The 23,760-nt window shown below is 34.2% G+C and overlaps 1 protein-coding gene across 1 annotated transcript in view; it reads right to left on the reverse strand.

Annotated features, from left to right (window-relative positions):
- 5-HT7 (5-hydroxytryptamine receptor 7) overlaps window positions 1-23,760 on the reverse strand; it is a 119,633-nt gene that overhangs the window by 19,922 nt on the left and 75,951 nt on the right.

Here is a 23,760-nt window from a genome sequence, read left to right on the forward strand (position 1 = left end):
GTACGTGTATAAAAGATAATTAAAAACTTGTCACTATAATGGCTACAACACCTTCTGTAGCATTAATTAATGTAAACACGAAAGTCATTTGTTCATTATTTCTGCGAATCGTCAGAGAAATCACGGACCATCGACGACAAAATTGCTCGCGTGGGTACTTTAATCGCGGCGATTTATCCTGGGGCGAGAACACGATTGAAACCGCAATTCAATGGAAATAGCCCCGGGTCCCCTTTCACTACGCATTTTCTTTGAGGGCGCGAAGTGACAAGCTGGTGAAATAGACGAGGGAGAAGACGCGGCGTTAAAATTCCGCGTCGTTCTATCTTCCCTACATAATATATATGCGTATATAGAGAAAGAGAGAAAGAACGTGCGATATATAAAACTAGATCGCGCGCGAACTTGGCGCGTATATACTTTTTACAAATCCGTCAATTTATCACGATGTTCGAGAGCGAAATGCGCTGTGTGCGCTGCCCTTCCAGATGGACCCGTTTTTTCACGGTCGAACGGTCGAACCTCGTAGCCGATATTTTATCCCGTAACGATAAGAGTTCCAAGTTGAACGGATGTAACGCGATTTTCTTCTTGCTGGCGCGCGAAAACGTCGACGAGATTCTTGAACAGTGATCCTTTCGCTTGTGCCAAAAATTAATGCAAGAAAGAACTTGCGAAGATAAATCTCTTTTTGTAATTTTTTAGCATTTACATAATTCAAAAGTCTTTTGCTATAGCGTAAAGCACATTTTTAGAAATTGTTTCTAGTGTACCAGAAGCTCGTCGAATTATGGAAATAATTTCTGTTTTCTTTTTTAATTTTACGTAACATATATATGCATATGTAATACATGTATAGTTTTTCTGAATTATATTTAATATCACGAGAAGCGATTTTAGAATCGTTAGACAAGCTTTGATGCGTCACAATAATATCCACCAAAAGAAAATCATGAAATTTCATGAATTTTACTTTGTGACAATCTAAATTTCAAAAATTACTCATCTGAAAAAATCTAAGAGAATTTTTTAAATATTGTCTTACTTTAAATTTTAGGAATAAAGATTTAGGAATAAAGATTAAAGGATTAAAGATTAAACTTTTAAAACTTTTTCTGTAGATATAAATTTAGTTTTTTTCTCTTAAGGAGTAGAAATTCTAAATTTAAATCGAAATTTTTTTAAAATAAATAATTTTAAATCTAGATTTTAGTTTTTTTTCTTGAATGAGGACATTTAATTTACATTTTTTAACGAATCAGATCTTGAATTTATACTTCCTTTATTAAGGCAGAAATATTTTATTATTTAAATTTTGTTAAGAAATATAAGGGCTCTAAAGACGCTGAAAGAGTTTAATGTTTGAACTTGTGTACCTGTGATCTGTTTAATTTTCTTAATTCCGCTGCGTGTTGTGTCGGAGAATGAAGACTGTGATGACAGTCGTGCATGGCAGGTATATCAGATTCTGTATAGCATAGCATAGCGAAACAGCGGCAGCAGCTTCTCCGACTTGGGTGCTCTCGTAGTAGTAAATCAACTCAGTCAGAGAGAGAACAGGATATAATTCGGGATATCACGCTCTGGCTCTATGCTTTAACGTAATATTCTCCTTCTCGTGACATTAACATACGATTTTGCGGAAACTTGACAAATACAATTATTCTAACTCAATACAAGAATCTTCCATTTACATTTAATCATGAAATTATATTTACATATTTAATCTCATATAGATAATTTAAAATGAATAAAAATTTCATATTTAATATTATGAAATTTAATATTATACTAAACTTTTATAATATTTATAATAATTTAATATTCGTAACAAAATTTCACATTTATCGAGTGGGAGGGAAGGTTAAAGTTAATCGGATATTAAATTAATACCGTAAATATACATACGTGTATATCATATTTTCTTTTCCAGAATTTCGAAATGTTTCGCTGAGGGTTAACGTGATTCCTTATCGATAAATAATTCGCGGTAATAAATCCTTGCCGATAATATTGTTTTCGCGCAGTTTGCGGTCCCTCTATTTTCATCACGTTCTGATAACGCGACCCTCGCCTTATATTCGCGTTCGCCAGCGGGTTATACAAGAGTTATTCTAGTCGCCTCTTCTCATTCTCTCGCGTGACAGATCGGGCACGTGGGGGAAAGGGACGGGAAATCGGTGGGACTGGAAGGCGCGCGAGATGGGGTGGCAGGAAATAGATGGGTTAAACCCATTCATTTGTGACGTAGATTAATATCTCTTTCAGCTTTGACCGAAATTTCGCGGCGACGCGACGAGCCGTTGCGTTGTAGTAGTAAGTAGTCGCGGTACCACAATGCCGCACCAGGACAATGTAACGAGCGAATAGTAACCTTGGCTCGTATTCTCCCGATCGACGAGATGAAATGATTCCCCGGGACGTGGCGTCTCTTTCTCCTATTGCAAAAGCAGGGGCACTTTCTTTATATCGGGCGGCATTAAGAATAAAACGTTATTGCAGCTCGGACTCGTTTTCGCAGTCGAAAGGGTATTATTACGCAATTAAATTTCGAGCGAAATTAATCTCCACGGTTACTGCGAGAGAGAGAGAGAGAGAATATGTTTGTTTCTTCTACTTGTTTTACGGATTAATTTAGGAGAGATGTTGTGTTGCTGAAAAATCCACAGCAGAAATTTCCGATCCTCTGTCGCGGACTTTGTCGCTGTATCGCTGCAGGAACAAGAGTTTCATCGTTTTGTATGCGAATAGTCGTATGAAAACATATAATCCCTTGAGTTATACAAGTAGAAACGTGAACTGTTTGCAAACGGTTAATGTGTGCAAGTAAAGAAAGTTACAGACGATAGAATTCTATTCAAGACAACGATTGTGTTAAGGAGTACATATACTGGATATAAGTGACATAATATGAAAGAAAAATTATAGTTATAATTAATGATCATTATGAAAAAAAAGATTATTAATATAATATTATACATAGAGAGAATTTTCTTTTAGAATTTACTCTGAAAATCATGATAATTATGGGACAATATGTATTGGAAGAATTTTATAAGAGTTTCTCCAATATTTACACCTAATAAAAAATATTAATATTTACTATAATAAATATAAAATTGTTCGATTAATTTTACTATGTACGTATATTAATATTTTTTATTGTGCTAAATATTAATTAGAGAAAAACTTTTCTAAAATTTTTCTAATCCATATCGTCCCATACGATTACCATGATTTTCAGGGATAAATTCTAAAAGAAAATTCTCTCCGTGTATAGTAAAAATCAGGATTTCTAATTCGAGAATTGTGAGCTATACATATATTTTATATCTTCCATAGTATCTTGGATTTTAAATAAAGATAATTCGTCCTTCTCCTCTCTTGGCATATTTCGCGAGCGATTATAATTCTCTTGGTTCTTCCTTGCCGCCAAAACAAACGGATATCGTATATTTGATTCTGCCCTAGTTTCATCCTCAAACAATTCGCTTTCCTTTTACAGTCGTCCTTCGTACGCCGCGAAACGGTTAATCGCGATTTCCGATCGCGTTTTGTTTCTCCAAAAATACACAGACACATACATCTATCTATATCTCTGCCCACCCTACACCACCGCGTTAAAGTTCGCCAAGTTTGATAGGTTTCTCGCCCTCGCGCGTTGCACGAAACCGGCATCATTCGGCACAAAGCATTTTAATAAAACGCGATCAGCGTTTGCTCGCGTTCGCCCGGGCCTTTATAACTGGGTCGACTTTTCGCGACGTTCGATAACTGCAACAGCAGCCAGCAGTAGCAGCGAAAAGCAGGCGGCAAACAGCAACGAATGAAGTTTCCGTACGACGTTTATTACAACCGCCGGATACGAAAAGCGAGAACGGCGGCAGGGTTTAATGGAACGCAATAGCCCGGCGCGAATCCAGTTTCCGCACAAATTTCGTTCCTGCACTCTTCTTCGTTAACCGGCCCTTAACTCGTGGATATATCCAACTTTATTTCGCACACGTGACTATCTCTCTCTGAATGGTTGCGGCTCCGATATAGTTTCGTGGAAAATTAACATAGATATTCAATTATATTTTTTTTTTAAATGTAGTATCTCCCATTATATTATATTATAATAGAGAATTTTATATTAAAAATTATTATATTTTACGATATCAGCGTTTTATATTATAAAATGCATAAAATGCATAATCATATATGTATAATATTGTTAGAAATATTACACGCACACATCACTCGAAGAGAACGATCTTTATTAAAAAAATATGAGAAAGATTAATAGGAAATATTCTTATAATCAAACTATTCCTTTGTCGAACGATATTTGTATAAAATGCAGATATGTGCGCTATGCACGTATAGCGAAACACAAACGCAAGCTTCCAACCTTTGCGATACAAAGACGTGTGAGAACTTTAATGTCCTCGTTAGCCGCCGCGGGTTTCCCATCGCGCCACGTCCGAGCTCCGTAATTTAACTTTGTGTTTAATTCACACAAAACGATACAAAGAGTGTGTGTTGCTATTCGTTTGAAAAGTTCGGGGTCAAGAGGATTTGCGCGATAGGTACAATCCGATAACAATGGCGTTGTGCTTCGGCTTGTTCCTGACCGTTCCAGACTCATCCGTTCCCCGGTATCGTTCCCGGGGATTTCGTGTATGAAATCCCCTACCTTCCCTTCTAACAAACGTTTCGTGTTTCGCAATCTGAGGTCGAAAGCACTGTAGCATCGGCTAATTGGAAGCAGCTTCCACTCGATACCGATATCCGTGGATGCAATTGACGTACGCTTTGATGCATTGTCGTGTAACGGATGGGGAAATAAGCGAACCGGTGATGATGTAAAAACCACGCGCCGTGCGATTGATATTGCGCATTGTACTATATGTTTCTCTCTTTCATTCGATTTTTTTTTTTTTTTTTTTTTCATTTTATTTAAATTTTTATTAGCTGCTTCCACACACGTGATTCGATCGATTGGAAAACCGTGTTGCGATTAATTTTTTTGTTTCCCCCTCGATTGCATGGCGTGTTCTCCGCGCATTACGCGCGCACTCGATATTTTAATATTACGATATTTCTGCCGAATCCATTCTCGTTGTTTTCATGTGTCAATTACACGTTCCGTATTTACATTCATCGGCGATGTATGCGCGCGCGCATATATTGACCTATTTTTTTAAATAACCTGGCTATCGATTTTTAATATCGGTTTTTTTAATGTCTGTATACGTGTCCGGTTAAAATTCTTTTTTATTTTATATCCCGCGAACTTTTGAGAGGTCATGCATTACCGGGCTTTTACATAAAAGCGATTAGCCGCTAGATTTAATTATCTCGGATCGACAAAATGTTCGAAAAGACTCACTAATATTAATAATAATGTTGTAAAAATAATAATATTATCAATCATCGCGCGGTTTGTTCGACTCGGATATAGAATATTGGAAAAAATACACGTACATACGTATAATAATTTGAATAATAATATCGTTTAAATAATAATGCGGACAATAATATCATGTATGTGTGTTATCTCGATTTAAGCCTCTGAGAATTTCATGATATCTATCAATGATAATTTCCAAGCCGCGTAGCGTGATGCACGATACCTGCGGTAGCAATCCGTAAACGCGGCGCCCTGCTGGCATGATAATAATTAAATCTCGTGTAGCTAGCGATGCAAAATAGCGTTTCACCCAGCGACCTTGGATCATGATCGTAACGAGGTAAATTTATCCGAATTGTAATTTGCAGCGTGCTCCGATGTGTCGCGGATGATTGGGCGAAATTCCTCTTCGCTTCTACGAGCGGGAGCAACCCGAGTAATTCGAGCCGCGAATTTGCGATAAACCAACGCTCTCGCGTAATGCAACGAGCAAAACGGTTAACGTTGATTCGCGCTACGGTGACTTTACCGGCGCGATACATATTAAAACAATATTTCGCTATCAAACGAAATGGAGAGAGAGAGGAGCGCGCGTTGCGGCTCAGGTAGCGTCCTGGATATCGTTAATCTTCGTTAATCCACCGCCGACCGTAGCCGTCGGATTACACGTTGCACTGTGGTTCTCCCCCGCCATTCTCGCGGACTTATCGACAAAATAATTATTTAGAGTCTATATATATTTCGCGGATAAAATATTTTCACGTACCAAGAGAGAGAGAGAGAGAGAGATGTTCTCTATTCAGCTGTCGATTTTTCGCTTTTTATCTCGAATCAGCGGCAACTTTATTGTAGATTCGCAAGCGGGAGAAATAGCAACGGGATTTAATTTATGCTTAATTAATCGAATGATGCAAACAGAAAGTTATTATCACACAAAGTTTTATCAATGTTACGTGATATTAAATATGCATGTGTAATTTATACAAAAAATAAAACACAATTAAGTATTTCCATATAAACAGAAATACATTTAACTTCAAACTTGATTTATAAATATAATCAACAAATTTAATTTTATTATATTATTATTTGCTCTCTTGATTGTGAATTGTATTGTATTTTTCATATTAAATAAAAATCTTATATTTAGATATAAATCTCACTAATACGTAAATTATTTGCTCTCTCGATTGTGAATTGTATTTTTCATATTAAATAAAAATCTTATTTTTAAATATAAATTTCATTAATACGTAAATGTTGTTATAATAATTATATTTATTTAATGCAAACACACAAAAAAATATAATTCACATATCGGAAAATAATTATCTCAAACAATTTTCCGAAACCGCGTGAAATAAGCGTGAAATTTATAAAAGGCGATTGTATTATAGATAAACAGTCGAGTGAGCAGCGATTGAAATAACTCGAGTATCGGGGAGCTGATTAAAAGTCGGCGTGCGTTTAAAATGAACTTACAAACAGTAAGCTTTCTCCGAAGAAGACTTTTCCGGGTAAACGAAAAAGAATCAAGGTTTTGCCACCCTCGAGAGAGAGAGAGAGCGAAGCCACGACTCGTTCTCGCGCGGTCACGCGATTTAACTGCAATTTTCTGCATCTGTCGCGCAAGCGAGCGCCCGGCAAACTTCGGTCCCAGGTCTGCGGTTATTAGAGAGGAAAAGCGAAGGACTGGAAGAGGGAAAGAGGGGGAGAGTCGTGGAAATAGGGTCGGGTACGCTTTCATTCCGATTCGCTCGTGCAGATAGGCGAGTTGTTCGTCGTCGAAAATGAAAGTTGCACGCCAAGGCGGTCGGCTGCGATGCGAAAGCATCGATAGCGACTATCGAACACACCCCGAGAAGCTTTCGTGCTTTCGCGGTATTCTTCCTCCTTCTTGCCTCACCGTTCCGTTCACGGTGTATCTTATTCTAATTGAAACGTTACGCTATCGAATTTCGCTATCGAAGATACCTCTCTCTTTCCCTGAAACCCGTCGTCATCTGATTCACGAGAGAGGCGCTGCGTAATTAGTTCCCATTCCCGTTTCTCTAGCCGAGTTTTATCTCTGGAGAAAAGATTAGCTATTCCCTTCCCATCGCTCTTTCTCGTTTTTTTTTCTCTTCCTCGACGGGATATTTCAAAAAGTATATGAAACAACGAGGCATGGATTAAACAGACATTAGAACGTATTATTGTTGCATCGCGAATGAAATACACACACATACATACATGTACGTGTGTACATGGGCGTCTGCAGAGGGGGCATTTGTCTACCTTGGAATGAAAAAATTAAGCATTTGCTTTCCTTTTGAATAAACACTGGAATTTATTTGCATATTTAATATAAGAAATAAAAATAGCAAATTAACAAAAAAATTAAGAAAAAAATTTAATTATGCCCCCTCCTGGGAAAAATCCTGCGGACGCCTTTGTGTGTGTGTATATATAGGTATATATAATATATATAATGTACCGAGAGGGCGGACGTAAGTTTACGACTTGAGAGGATAATAAAAAGGTAAACTGTCGCACGCGTTTTCCTCTAATGACCTCTTATTCTGCCTAACTTCAACCTTTTATTGGCCACACTTTCGCTTCCTAAGATTTCATGTAGTACAGTAAAACCTGCTCCCTTTTTGTTATTGCCTTTGGTACTAACTTCTTAGCGATCTTCTTGCAAGAATTTTCCTTCTTCTCTCGTTAGAAATCGTACCGCATAATATAATATGATAAAACTTTTTCGTGCAGTTGAAAAGTTGATGAATAATGATAAAGTATAAATTTCAAAATTTAATTAAATTTAAAATGCGTTAACATATTCTATTAAATAGATTAAATAGAAATATAATTAATTGTGTCGAGTTGTGTTATAGTATAATAATATTCGATTTTCTTTCTCTCTCTGTATTAGAATGTAAAATAATATAATTTTATATATTTTTATACATATATTATTAGAGAATATAGAATCTATAAAAACGACTAGAATATAAATTTGAATATAAATAATTGTATATAATATATATATAAATATATATCTCGGCCAATAAATAATTGTGCATATTTTTTTATTCAAATATGTAATAGCATTACTGCAATTTTGACAATTCGAATTATTTGAAAAACTCATTATCAGCTATTTTAAACATTACGTCTTAAAATAATTTGTTACTTTTTATTTCAATTTTGTTTATGAATGTAAGTACAAGTAGACAGCAAATAAAATATATGTAGGTACAAGTTTGGTTTTATATCTCGATTAAAAATTCTCGCATTTTCTTAGAAGGTAAGAAGGTATTAAAAAATAACTGAAAGAACTGTGTAAAGAGAAAAATGGCGAATATGTCATGAATGATTTATTTAAAGCTTCTTCAGTTGTTCGTCTGAAATTTGTTCAGCATGTGGCCTTCAGTTAATATCTTCGTCTTCGATTCACTTCGATCAATACCTGTTATTGTCTCGCGTTCGAGAATACAATGGGAAATAATATTAATTATTGAAGGAGTCATTAACATAATTATTACAAAGTGTCCTGATTGTTCGGCAAATTTTTGTTTGTACGCGTGTGGTTTATCAATTAGAAACTTCGCTCACACTAATGAGAGTTTCGCGCAGTTAAGGGCTTGCGTAATTCATGCGTAAATAAAATCATTCATGCGTGGTGGCGTTTCATTTCGTGCCGTCGCGTTCGTGATGTGTGGGATTTTTCCGTCTTCTTCGCAAAACTGTTTCCCCCCAAAAATTTCGGGTTTTTTTTCGAAGTTTTCAATCCGATCTTATCGACACGTTGCTCGCGGTGTAGCATCAATGTCAATCACGTTGATTTTTTTCTTTTTTTTTTCTTTTTTTATTCAATGTTCCGCTGCGGCGTCGAACTGTATCCGAGAGCTCGGCTGGTGGCAGTGTTAAAGTCGTCGGCGAAATACGATCAAACGCGATTTGCAGCGCGCGACTGGTACAGTCAGTGATTCGAATCGATCGATGGCGCGACGTGGCACGTCGGGGATCCCGATATATCCCCCGGACCTTTAACTGCACATGCAATTTCTCGAGCTTGTTATTGTTCTAGCGCGAATTGTAAGCCGATCATTTTTGCGCTCTTTAACGCTTTCCGCTTCCAGCATCCCCAACCGTGGACATAGTTATTCATTTGTTTGTTGTACAGAAACGGATAGCGCTTGAAAGTCATCTGGCACTATTGTTCCGCAGTTTATGTTTCAACATATCCTAAATATGAATGGTATCATTTATTACACCATTTTTCAAAATACTGTATTACATTTCATTCATTTTAATTTTTAATACTGCATTGAATTTCAAGAATCTATATTTATATAATTTTAACCTATACAATATATACATATTTCATTCATCTTCAATTTAAATTTGAATATAATTGTTTATTGCATAATTATAATAACATATAATTTTTATGTAATTATATAATGAAAAATATAATTGATCATATTAATTTACATATAATTTTGTGCATTATATATTAAAACTATATATCAAATTAATTTTTATATATTATGAGAAAATAAATTGTTAAATATATAGCCACATTTCTAACATTTGAACGTGTTATTGCAACGATATCAGCATGAGCTGATCGCTAGCAGCCGTACAAAAGATATCTTTTTCGAACATTTGTTAGGGGAGCAAAAATAAAGTCTTAGTCACTCTCTGAATTCTTATAGGTCAAAGAGTTCAGTCTAAAGTCGCGATTCATTACGGTAAACGAAAGGAAATCATATCGCGAGCTTCTAAAAGGTTCGCAACAGTTTTTGCTCATTTTCCTCTGTTTTATCTTTATCTTAAAACTGTTTTATGAGTATTTTTGCTACACACAAGCTAAAGAAAATATATAAAATCGTTTTGCGCGTTGGGCAAACCACATTGCACAAGTCGCTGGAAACTGTGCATTTACGTCTCCTGTATCTGATGATTTATTACGTAACGTTAAACTGCGAGACTGGGAATATATTACAGTTTCCACATACATAGATTCAAGTATAGTCGCGGACAATAGTCGCGCGGTTGACGCGCGGGCAAACTTTATCGACAAACGCGGTGAGTAAATAATTATATATTGATGCGCACAATATTGGGTCGTAGGGCCACGTACCTATATAACCTAAAGTACGAGTTATTCATAAATTTGCCGTGAATAGCCGACGATTAAATATTGATTGGTAATCAATGTACGTCGCGCATAATAACTTATAGCCTTCTATTGGTGCGATTAATGTGTCATTGACGTTCGCTCTATCATCTATCGTGTTATGTTTCTCGCTATTTCTCACCCTCTCTATTTTGCTTCCCTCTTTCTCTCCCTCTCTCCCTTTGTGGCCCCTAAATGACGACAAGAAATTGCGTGAGAGTGATCGACAAAGAAACTGGCGCGTGTCAAATGACGGTTTTTCCGGCGGGATCTTTTTATGACGCGCCCCATAAATCGCGGGCGAGGACAAAATCATTTGTTATATATCGGCCACGTTCGGCTGCCGGAAGACCCGCTAAAAAGCTTGACCGCATAGCGATCAGCTGCTGATGACAGTCACTCGAAACTTGCTCGAGTGAGTTTTCGAAGAATTCGTTCGCTTGTGTTTTACAACCTGTCGCAGGATTCGACTGACATTTCAACGCGTTGACATTGTGATGTTTGACGTTATCATCGCGGATGCAGGCGAATGTGCGTTTGTCGTTTATTTCAATAGTAGTTTGTGTACATATATTTAGGTGTATACATGTGTGCGCGTGAAATTGCGCCAAATAACTGTGCAATAAAATTCGCGAATTAAACCGTTCTCTGATGGAGAATAAGAGATAACATGTTTGTTTGGGAAATTTATCATTTTCTTGAAATTAATCGTACGATTAGTATATTGCAAATTAGAAATACAACCAAACTTATCAATATAATCACATGTGCTCTATATAAATGTGTGTAAATAATTCATACTCTATTATAGTCTTGTCTTAGATATAAAAAAAATAATTCTGTTATAAATAATTTGAATAATTGATTTTCTTGATTTTCCAAATTTATACGTTGTACTATAAATTGTAGATAACATTTTTGTTATATTTTTAGAAGAGAAATAAAAGTTTTTATATTTATATAATTGAAGCATTTTTCTAAAATTAGTGGTAATTTTGGCAATGTGGAAACAAAGGAATAGAATGAAAGAATTTCTATAGAGATTCCGTACTTGATTCTACTATAGAGAACTTGATACTGAATAGTCTTGTATACTGGGGTTAAACATTGCATTGTAATCGGCAATTTGCTTCGGGCATCGAAGCTTTCTCTTGCCAATGCGCTCTCACGCAATCGCTTTAACGATTGAGAACTCGATATTTTATCTATTAGCGATGTTAAAGATATTCAGATGCGGAGGTTAAAAGAAAATAAATAAAATACGAATTGGAAAATCTAAAGGAGTGGAAAATATATTTTAGCACAGAGAGAATCAATAAATAAATCTACATATTGTATATAACACAGTTGTGAATTATTATTTAATCGTCATAATGCGACTATTATCGTCGTGCAAGATTAATGTCGGTCCGATGTGATAGCGCGACTTTGATTGTACAATGTGACATTATATGTCAAGTATTAATGGAATATATGGGATATTAAATAGTTGTTAAACGTGTTTTGCATTACAATGAATTAAATCAAACTCAATATTATACTCGCGACAGTCATACTTAAAAGGTCATAATGAGATTTGCGATTATTTCGATTTACGTCACGAGTCTTCAATTTAACATTAATTTTTAGTTTATTCCCACATTTCCAACGTTTGTTCTTTCATATTATCGTGTTTGAAGAAAATAATAACGATCGAGATGTAAAATAAAATAATAATGAGCGTGGGCTAAATGTCAACGCGATTAATAAGCGCGTAATTTCGAATCGAAAATGGCTATGTCGTAAGATAATAATTTTGACGATGAAAATGCTCGAAATGCTGTGCACGCGCGCATTAATTAAATATGTTTAATTTGTGTAAAAATACTTGGTTTTACCTACCTACCAATCTTTTCTCGAGCGTGATTACACGCGACACAAGTGCATTCGTTAGTCTCTCGCTTAACCGCATTTAAAGTTTAAAAGCCGTCTGATTGAATCTAATAGTCATCGCCGCTGAAATTTACGTAATTGAACAACCGTTGTTGATTAATTCGTCTCTCTCCCTCCTTCTCTCTCGCTCTCTCTCTGTATATATATCTACCAGAATCTTTTTCGCCTGTTATATACGCATGCAGAATTCGATCGCACACCCAAATTAATTTATCGTTGACATAAGTGCACGCGATATATGTATGTGCATACGCAGTTACTTACTATTCATGCTTGTTTCTCTGTTTGTATAATATTCTACGCATGGCATGATGATAATAATACGACATAACGCAACATTCTCGTGAACAATTCATTGCCGTGATATTACGTAATATTGCGACCGATCAATATGTGTCCATTACGAGACATTATTAACACAACGCGCCGTAATGGTATTCATATAAAGCGGTAATAATAGTCGGTAGAGATAGGTAGGGCTCTAGAGTAACAACAATAAATATATTATTACATATAGAGTGGCTAGAGAGAAGGAGAAAGAGAGAGTGAGCCAGCTTATGTCACAGGACTCGCCCCGAATTATACGAGACGTTGTTTCCATTTCAGGGGCTTTTAGTCTGCCTCGGTTTTTCAATTTTCCTCGTTTATCCTCGTCACGCACGAGAACGCATTTGCGACCATATATGCTTGTTTGTTCTACGAAACTACGTCGTCGCTCGTCAAACGCGACGTGCTCATTACATTGATTGCCTGTCTATAATATTTGTGCATATCTCTCGTTGATTATCCGCCGGTAGCGCTTTCAAAATTTTGCTCAATATAACGAGATAGCCGTATAAACGATAGTTTAACGTAGGTGCTTGGGTTTTTAGTAGACATTTATAGACCATATAGAGAATTAAGGCAGCTTGTATACCCTCGGACACAATCACGGACAAACACGCGCGAATCGTGTTTGCTCTCTTATCGAGTAAACAAACGGCGCGCGCGAACGATTATCATATACCATAGAGGTATAGAGGCGCGTTACGATATGGATTTTCGCTCGTTTAATCAATCGAACCGATTGATCTCAATCTCACTCCAAATTGCAATTTTAAATATTAAAATAAAATGTTGACATTAATAATATATAAAGTATAACTTTATGAGAATTAATGTGTTCTTTCTGACGACACTTTCTTTTTTGTTCCATTAATTTCAATATTTCGGAGAACAATTTTCAGGAGATATTTATTCTTATATTTATTATTTGAATTTATTTTTTATTTATTCTAGCTGTTATTTTTTATTTCTTTATTACAAGGTAAATCTTGCATGTGTGTGTGTAAAACTAACGTTCGTGGAAACTTATATATAGTGAATTTGATTGGATGCACCAGTGCGCACTGAGGGTATATAAAGGTTTATTACACATAAGTTCACAATGACACAAGTAATTAAGAAAGGAAAATAATTAGTAGTAAGTGCTATTATTATTGTTGTTCAATATGAATAATGATAATAATAATTTTTACTATTAATTATTTTCCTTTTTTAATTACTTGTATCATTGTGAATTTGTCTGTGATAAACCTTTATATGCACTCAGTGCGCACTGGTGCATCCAATCGAATTTGCTATTATAAATAATTAAGAATTCTGGCTTTATTTTCAATAGTTCTATAGAGTTCTTAATAATTTAAATAAATATATTGAGACAAACTGAATGCATGAATATATTTATATCATTAATTCTATAGTTTACGTATTTACGATATTGTATATGTTATAATGTGAAATAATAAGATTATTCCAATTTATGCATATATTTGATCTGTTACAGGTAGCATTGCGAGTGCCGTGTAAAGTTTCGCGTGTCGGGAGTGCCGTGTAAAGTGTTGCGCGTCGGGAGTGCCGTGTAAAGTGTCGGGCGATCGTAATTATTCGTGTTTTCGCGAGTGTCGTGAGTGCTACCAAGAGAGGAGGAGGAGGCCCGGGGGAGGCATCGGGCAACAACGGAGTATTTGTGAGGTATGCGAAATAACAATTACATTGTTTATTTATGTGATATTCGATTATTTGCCGACTTTCAAAATACCCTTGTGTATCTATATGTACACACATGTATATACATATAATTTTACATAATTTGATTATTTTGTTTTCAGATCAATGCGGCTATTCTGATATATGTATTACAATTTTGCTGTTGCACGTGTCGGTGAGTGAGAAATTGTTTAATTCTTGCATGATATCGGTAAATCTTTTTATGCCCATATAAGATGCTTTTTTTGAATACGACTTTATTATAACAAATTCTCGTAAACGGAACTCGATTTTCTTACGAGAAGAAAGTCAATCAAGCGGTAATAAAACCAGAGTGACTTATGTCTTCAAGTCGACAGTCGTCTAGCGGCAATTCCGACTTTATTTAAACGAATTGCACGCCTCGGGAGAAGAAAAACTCGTTATTTCCTGCTACTCTCGACAGTATGGACGGATATTACTGTCGTGCCTGTGCCGAGAAATTCTTTGAAATTCCGAATAAATAAGATAAGCAAATCGTGCAATAGCACAGCAGACAACTTTGACTGACTTTGGAATAAAGAAAGGAGGGGGAGAGAGAGAGAGAGAACAGAAGAAAATTAAGGATATACTTTTATCGAGCCGCGTTTTGCATTTCCACTTCAGTTACAATCCGACAGTATTTTTCTTCAGTTTCCGTCTCGCGGAATAGAATAGAATTTTAATTATAAGATTGTGCCGCGGTGATCGTTCTCCTCTTTATCCCGGCCTCTTTTTTGCTACCTTTTTGCTTTTGAGAGATAAAATAATGCAATATGACGTGCTTATTCATAAAAAGTCTTTATAGCTGAACAATGTTATTTTTAATCTTCGATGTAAGATAATTATTGGCAGATTGTTGAGAAATTATCATATACTTATTTCATAAATTTTTAAAGAATTACTGTTTATTATTTTACATGTTTTATTTATGAAAAATGTTTTGTACTAACATATTACAAAATTATATATATTATTAAAAGATATATAGAAGGAGAGAAAATTATATATTATTATAGAAAATATTTAATTTTCTTATAAATCTTGAGTAAACATAAGTTGACGAGAATTATCATATACATAGATTCGTGACTGAATATTCATTAACGAACGGATTGTAAATATTGTCCTATCGCTCTTATCTTCTTTGGCAAACTACGGTGAGTGAAATGTTTACTTAATAATATCTGTTAATTAATTTATATTTGAATCGCTGTCTAATTGGCGCGTATACATATGTATACGCACGTTGCTTTTTTTGCGGAATGCTCTTTGTTGAAGGGCGAATATAGTGCTCGATGTTGATACGATACGAGAGGGTGCTTTAAACGATGTCTTTCACTCTTTGAAGCGCTCTCTTTGAAGCTTGAAGTCGTGCATTCGACACACACACACACATTTGTCCGCAGATGTGCACCTGCGTAGACGAATGCTATTTTCTCTCGAATGTATTCAAAAACACAACAAAGAACTACGGAAATTTTAACTTCGTTTTTAGCCTTCTCGGTGAATTTGTTTTAATAATCTTTGTCACATTATTTTCCCTAACACGCAAACTTACCGAACGCACTTTCCTGCATCTTTTCAAACTACTGTGTAACTCGTAACTTCTTACATAAATTTCTCGAAGCGTGCGCGTTGCAAGATCTTGATTGAGCCATAGAAAAGTTTTTTCTATCCTGTCGACTTTTCGCGGTGAAGTATTTGAAAGATTCACAACTGTCTTTCATTAAGACCCGTATTAAAAGCTACCCGCATTATTGAACGCGTTAACGAGTCTCTGGTCTCGAAGTCGAAAAAAAGTAAATCGCGATATCGGGGCTGGACTTGAGGAAAGAAAACGATAGGAAATCATCTCGTTTAAACTTATAAAACTAAGATTTGCTTATGTGCGTATACAAAATTTATGAAAAGAATTTTATCAAGGCTTCGAGATATAAGTTGCAAAATATATATTTACAATGAGATTTATATATATATATTAAACTATTTTTATGACGATACATATGATTTTAATATAATTTTGTATTTTTCTATTTTTAATTATGAATCAAACTCGTTTGAAATACTTAGTTTAAAAAATCATTTTCCGTATCATTTATTCTTTTATTAATAAATGTTTATCATATTAGAGAGTTTTTTATCAATAAATTTATCCTTTTATTTAATACATATATTATTAACGTCAATCTCATGTATATATTTTTTCGAATTAAGTCTTTTAAATTTTGTGTAATATTCAAACGTATTATTCAAAGTTCCCCTATCTATTTATCCATATAAAGTTGATCGCTCTAAAGTTATTTTACGTGATAGGAAACTTTGGTTTAGCGACAGAGTTTTGCTACGACTCGAAAGCTAAAAGTTCACCAATAGAGAGAACGCAACATCAAAGGCATAGATATCAATGCGAGTACTATACGATTTGTGTTTGATTTCTCATGTTGACATGGGATTTCTTTTATAAACGAGCACAATCATCTTTTTATATAAATTTTACGATTATGTCTCAATTTTTTACGGTTTCCTTAATTTTTCGCATAATGATATGCCATCCGTATGAATATATATCTTGAATAAACAGACATATAAGACATGAATATTTTAAGACCTAAAAGTAATATCGCATTGTAAAAATATTCTGCATTTATATCATTTATTTTTTATTTTTTTCTAGTTTTATGACATAAGAAACTTAGCTACATATTATATGTATATTCGGAGTGATTTAATTTTGTGCGAGAAAAGATTTGTCCTATATGTAACATTTATGGACGCATTATTGAAATATTCCTCTTATTTCACGTTTTTGACGTAGAAATATGTCTTATATGCGACCACTGCAGAATTAATAACGATTTTTATTTTACGACACGCGGCGTGTAATGTAATGTGTAACGTAATATCCATCAAGCTCATATGAATTTAATCTGGCTGATGTGCTTTTGATCCCATCCCCTTTAAGTGCCTGATTTTGAGGGCATCGGAATATAGCTTTCCTGTATAATTTTGTTATTACACATGCGATTTTACAAGTATCGAGTTACATATCGAGATTTCACACTCATCAAATTATTATAATTATTATTACAATAATTATTATTATAATACAATGATATTTAATATAATAATAATTATTATGATAATAATTATAATATCCTATATAGGTATTATAAAAATATTTAGCCATTATTATTCTTAACTGTATACAATATAGATATATATTGTGTTTTCTAAATTCAGTTTTACAATTTTACGCGTTATAGTTGTTAGATATTGCTTTCTCTATGTTCCACTAGCGGGATTTGGATTCATGCTAATTTAGATATTCTCTTTCAAATAAGAGAATAGTAAATCTCTCAACATATTTTACATTTGCTAATCTTATCGCGAAATGAGATGCGATATGCAAAAATTTACAATTCCATGCTTTGTCGCGTTGTTATCGAAATTTATGATACATATATATTGCGATGAAACCCTAAGCAATGGATTTAATCTTTAACGCTTATGTGCAAATATATATATACATAATTAAACAAATCATATATAGTAGGCCAACTGAACGATTTTTGGTATTCAGACTTCGCAACACACACTTGAAATATCGGGGAAAAGGACTTGTTAAAACGATAATCATGCTCAAATGTCGCATAACTTGGCATCTCAGACCAATCGCCTTGCATATCTATTGGTCAACAGCGAAGAATCGTTTCAATTTTATATTTTAATATTTAACTAACTTTGTATTTTTAACATTTAACTTTGTATTTTAATATTTAACTTTATGTATTGATAAAGACTGTAGTGCAGTCGAAACGTTTACAATTTATATCGATTCTGTAACGGAATATTAATTTAATTATTTAACTATTAATAAAAATTTTTACACCTTATTTATTTGCTCGTTCAGTTGGCCTATAACATATATTTTTTTTTATTCGACTATCTTCTCTCTCTGGTATCCTGTTTCTTTTTCATCCTTGCCGCAAATTGAATATTGATCGAATTCCGATAGAATATCTCGACTTTTGCGCGTATGTCAACACATATGTATGTATATTTTCGAGTCCTCGACAATTTGTTATAAGCTACTTATCGAAATTTAAGTTGCCCCTCACACCTAAAGCTGGATAAAGTTTCAGTAAATTTCAGAACATACATGTGATGTAATGTATACTAATATTTTTTTAATGCAAGTTGGATCGATTATAAAAATCGAGGAAGCGACACCCCTATTAAGTGCCTGAATTTGAGTGCATCGGAAATAGCTTCCTGTAAATTTTGTATTACACATGCGATTGTACAAGATCGAGTACATATCGAGATTACACTCATCAATTTATTATAATGATTATTACAATGTAATTATAATATAGAATGACAAGATATGTTAAATATAAAATATTATTTAGATAAAATGTATAATATCATTAGTATTAAAATATATTTAACAAGGTTTTAGTTCGACTGTATACAAAAGATATAATTGGTTTCTAATTCATTTTTCACAATTTTACGCGTTTAAGTTGTTGGAATTTTTTCTATGTTCGAAGAGTGATTGATTTCTATGCTAAGTTTAGAGAATTCTTTCAAAATATAGAGAAGTAAACCCATCTCAACGATATTGTTCAATTGCCTAATCTTATGCATCAGTGCATGAGGGCAAAAATTTACATTGCCACTTTGTCGCTGATCGCAAAGTGTTATGCTTCAAAATTGCGATGAAACCAGAAATGTCAGTCGACTGCACTGAAAAAACATTTCGTTAACTTGACTAAAACCTTTCAACTAAATATTATTTTGTTAATTAAACGTATAAAAATATTTAAAACAAGTGTAACATATTAACAAAACGTCTAACAAAACGTATATTTGACTTAAATACTAATATAGGTTTAATTATCAAAATAGTAATTTAGTTGAAAGATTTAGTCAAGTTAATAAATTTTTTTCAATGTGTAAGTGACGTTTTTCATATTTTGTCTTCGATCGAGAGCAACATAAAATTCGGTAAAGAGCTCTTTGTATATTTTTATATGTATGTTGCTGTAGCGCATTTCGTCTCGATTGATGATGGCGCAGTGAGAATGTAAAAATTCGATTTCTGTCATAACGCGAGAGTTTTCCGACCGGCTCTTGTCTCGTCTTTTACCTTCTACTTTCTCGAGCTTTTACTCGTTCGATCATCGATTGATACATCCATCTTTTTCTTCCCTCTCACTCTAAAAATCTTTGAAAACGGTGAATATTCTGGTTGAATCATGTAAGCCACGGGGTATTTCTCTGTGGTCCGAAAATGGACGAATACGAAATGGATGTTAAAGCCAAAGTTCGCGTTAACGTCATTTTTCTAGCAACAATCCGGCTTCTGTCTGGCGACAAAAAGCCGCGAATTATACCGGTGAAAGTTTTCTCTTTCGTCCATCCACAGTAGGACTCGGGCTTTTATTTTACCAATCTTGTATTGTCGATGTAGGACCCCCGATGTACACGCTCGTGAGTTTTATTTCCCGAGAGTGACTTTCGATATGGCAAAGCCCTTTGGTGAATATATGGTCGAGCCCGACCATCAGCGGTTATCCGCCGAAGTTTTGTATTTTCTGTCGAGAGAACGGAAATCGACAAATCGAATTACATGATGAAACGTATTGAAGTTTATAAAACCAGAGTTATGTTATACAGCGTAACACATACCCTTGATAATCATCAAAAATTTACGTGTGCGTTGCAGAGTATTTCTATGAAAAAAGTCAGACTTGAAAATATAAAATTGGGAAATTAAAAATGGAAATAGAGAAATTTTTATCTGAAAGGGAATCTGTCAGTACAACGGATTTAGCTTACAATGGAAGCGATCTTCGTCGACGTTTACCTATCTCGCACATCTCTTTCAGTTTCGTATTTGCAACAATATATATGTATATGCATTTGTATATCGCGCGCTCTCGCATAGATTATTCGATTTCCGTGGCGTAATGGGACGTCTGTCGTTCCCGACTTTTCGTATCGAGACTTTGTCGATACCGTTGACACTCTCACAGAAAAGAGAGAGAGAGGGAGAGAGAGAGAGAAAGAGAGAGACTCTTGTGAAATCCGTTCGACGGGTAGCTTCTTGCGCGGTTACACGAAGCGTTTCTCACCTTCTCCGAAGAAGCTCTATTTTACGGATTTGTGGCAGAGGAGCATTTCCATCGATCTTCCCTGGGAAAGGGTGCCATTGATAAATGAGATTCGGCACCCGCCAGTGTGCTAGTAGGCCCGAATCGGTCTTAATATCAGGGTGGACACAAAATAAGAACGACGTCTTGTCTGAAGCCTAAATGGAAAATCGCGTATCGATCATTGAGTCTTTATAACTTTTACCCGTCCTTTAAGCACGTCGCTTGTTCTATTCGCTCGACTAAACGAATCTCGGTCATTTAGTGAGAAATGTGTCGCAAGTTTCGAGGCATTGATCAGTGTCAATATTGCGGATAAGTTAATGATACGAACAGGGAAAAAATTAGCCACCATAGCTCAATTTTAGCTGTTAGAAAGATTAAGAAATTTAATTATTACATGCTTAAATTTTAGCTATATAATAATATTTTTTTAGGTATGGTTTAACGGAGAATTCTAGAGCTAAAAATATTATCTATCATAACTAAAATTTAGACATGATAACTAAATTTTATGTGTAGCAAATTTTTTTTTGAATTAAGAGCATTACTGTTGCAAAATTTTTTCAAAAGAAATTATTTGTGGCTTCGAGATTTTATGAGAAAAATCACATTCATATATATGCGCGATAGAAAAGCAAGATATATTGAATGAAAAATATTAATATATATGCAATTGAAGTTGTAATATATTTTGAAACCTTACTGATAAAATTATTAATAATAATAATAGTAAAATAAAATGATTCCAACTAAAAGAATTGCAGCTGAAGGAAATGTAATTTTAATAAAGAAAATGGTGATTGAAAATGCACTTGCGATATTTTGATCAAATTTAATTTTTTACAATATCGTCGAAGTTTGATAAAATGAAGAGAACCTGGTTTTCTCAAAATTGAAACATCGACAAAAGATTCTTTCCGGACGATACGATATTTCCTTCTCTCTCTCTCACACATCTAGCGCGATGGTGCTCTTTTGAAATTGCGTTCTTCTTCCTGACTCTTTGCGGTCGCGCCTGCTTGACTCGACAGTTATATCACTCGTCTGGTACCTAGCTCTATTCGCATTCTTTGGAGTACTGAAAGTCTTGCCATAAAATTCCGCGTATTTGCTATTCCGTCGACACTTACTGACACTCCAGACTGATCATATTGTAAAGTTCGTTCAATTTTCCTCACGCTTCAATGATTAGTCATTTGAAAATGTAATACAGATTAACAGCAATTTTGATATTATTTTTTCTAGTTAATCTCTAATATTTTCTAATTAAAATTTAAAATTAGCATTTAAAAATTTAAAATTTATAAATGCCAATTATATTATAAATTCAATTATTACTAGTTATTTGTAATCTTGAAGAATTATTCATTAATGTAATAAGTTATTAATATTTAATTTATGAGGAAAACTTGGACAAATTAGGAATTACTCATCTATGTTTCGCATGTATAACGTCTTGCTGCGATCTTCTCTAGATACATGTATATATCTGCGAAACTTTGAAATAGCTTCTCGTTTGTTTAATCAGATACTATTCTACCTAACTTTCTCAATATGGAGAATCCCTTTCCCTCCCTTGTAGTGATACGAAGTCTCAAGGTAGCAAAACGCGACGTGCAGAAATATTATACCAACGAAATGTTCACGTATTTCCCTGACATATGGAGAATCGTGCAGATTGCTTTCGAGGTTCTGTCATATTTATACAATCTCATAACTCTCTCGCGATGTCAGTCGTCATATAATGGAATATGATCTCGAATGTCAATTAAACCCGATGGAAGTAGTCTCGGGGGAACGTGAGGGATTCCGTACTTTTGTTTGAACTGAGCAACGATACCGTAACATTATCTTTGTAGTCGATGCGCTTGCTGTGGCCAGGAACGTCGAAACAGGAACATAGTCGGTAGAGTAACGTTACAAGTATAAAAGAAATAACGTGTTCCAAGAAAAGCTCGATAGTTAACTTCATTGGGAAAATAAATCAGGAGAAAGTTTTTTTTAAACTTTAGAGTCTTTTCGTAAGATTTCTTTAATTTAGAAGTTTTCTCATGTACAGAGAGATTCTTTCGATTCTTTACTCAAGTAAAATTTTTTAAAGTTTTTTTTATTATTAAACAAAATTTCCTTTGTCATCATATTTTAACTTTCGATTCGTAAGATATTCTTAGCAATTTATATAAAGGCTCTTAATTGAGTCCGCTTAAATGGAAGTTTGCTTGAGATTATTATTTATTAATAGTTTCATAATACGAATGTGTGTGATATATTTCTTGGAAATTTTTGCTGCGCGTTACATCAGACATAAATCTGCAATTACGCGTTTCACGGATTATCAAGGAAATACGTTGGCTTCGCATTCCCCAAAGAATACTCGACTCACAAGAGACAGATCTAGAACATACGATATAATCCTCGAATGTGGCAAGATGCATTTTCTGGAAGCAACGTCGTATAAAGATTGCAGTTCACATATAGTGTACATGGATTGCCCACGGTGATAGCAGTTCATCTCTTTCGCGTCGGTTTCGTAAAACCAATTCGCCCGTATCCGCGACGCAGGTATTTCCTTTTTCTGTCCTCTCTTCTTATTTCTCACGTTTTTACCGCGGTTATACATTGGGTGTCTTGGAAGGAAATGTTAGAATATACAAAAGATTTGTCAAATAAAGTCAAAATAAAATTTTAATTTTTCAAAATTTTTTCATTGACAATAACATTTTTAATATTGTTTTAAAAAAGAAAATTCAAATTTATCTAATTTATTATATAGAAATAATATCATTTAAAAATATGTTCTTAATCAATTTTATTTAATTTTATTTAAAACAAAAGTTGATAGAAAAATTAGAAATTTATTATTTCAGAAAAAAATAAGCAAATCTCAATGTATATTGAAATTAAAAACTTTTGGATTCTTTTTCCGAATAAAAATTAATTTGTGAATTATATAGCTATTTAATACCTATATAGACTAAAACAAATAACTAACAAGTAAAAAATATTTTATTAATGGATGCGAAAATTAATTTTTCAAATGATAAATATTGTATCAA

The sequence above is a fragment of the Nylanderia fulva genome, unplaced genomic scaffold (assembly GCF_048542155.1).
Source record: "Nylanderia fulva isolate GAGA-0341 unplaced genomic scaffold, ASM4854215v1 Scaffold8, whole genome shotgun sequence".
Lineage (NCBI taxonomy): Eukaryota > Metazoa > Arthropoda > Insecta > Hymenoptera > Formicidae > Nylanderia > Nylanderia fulva.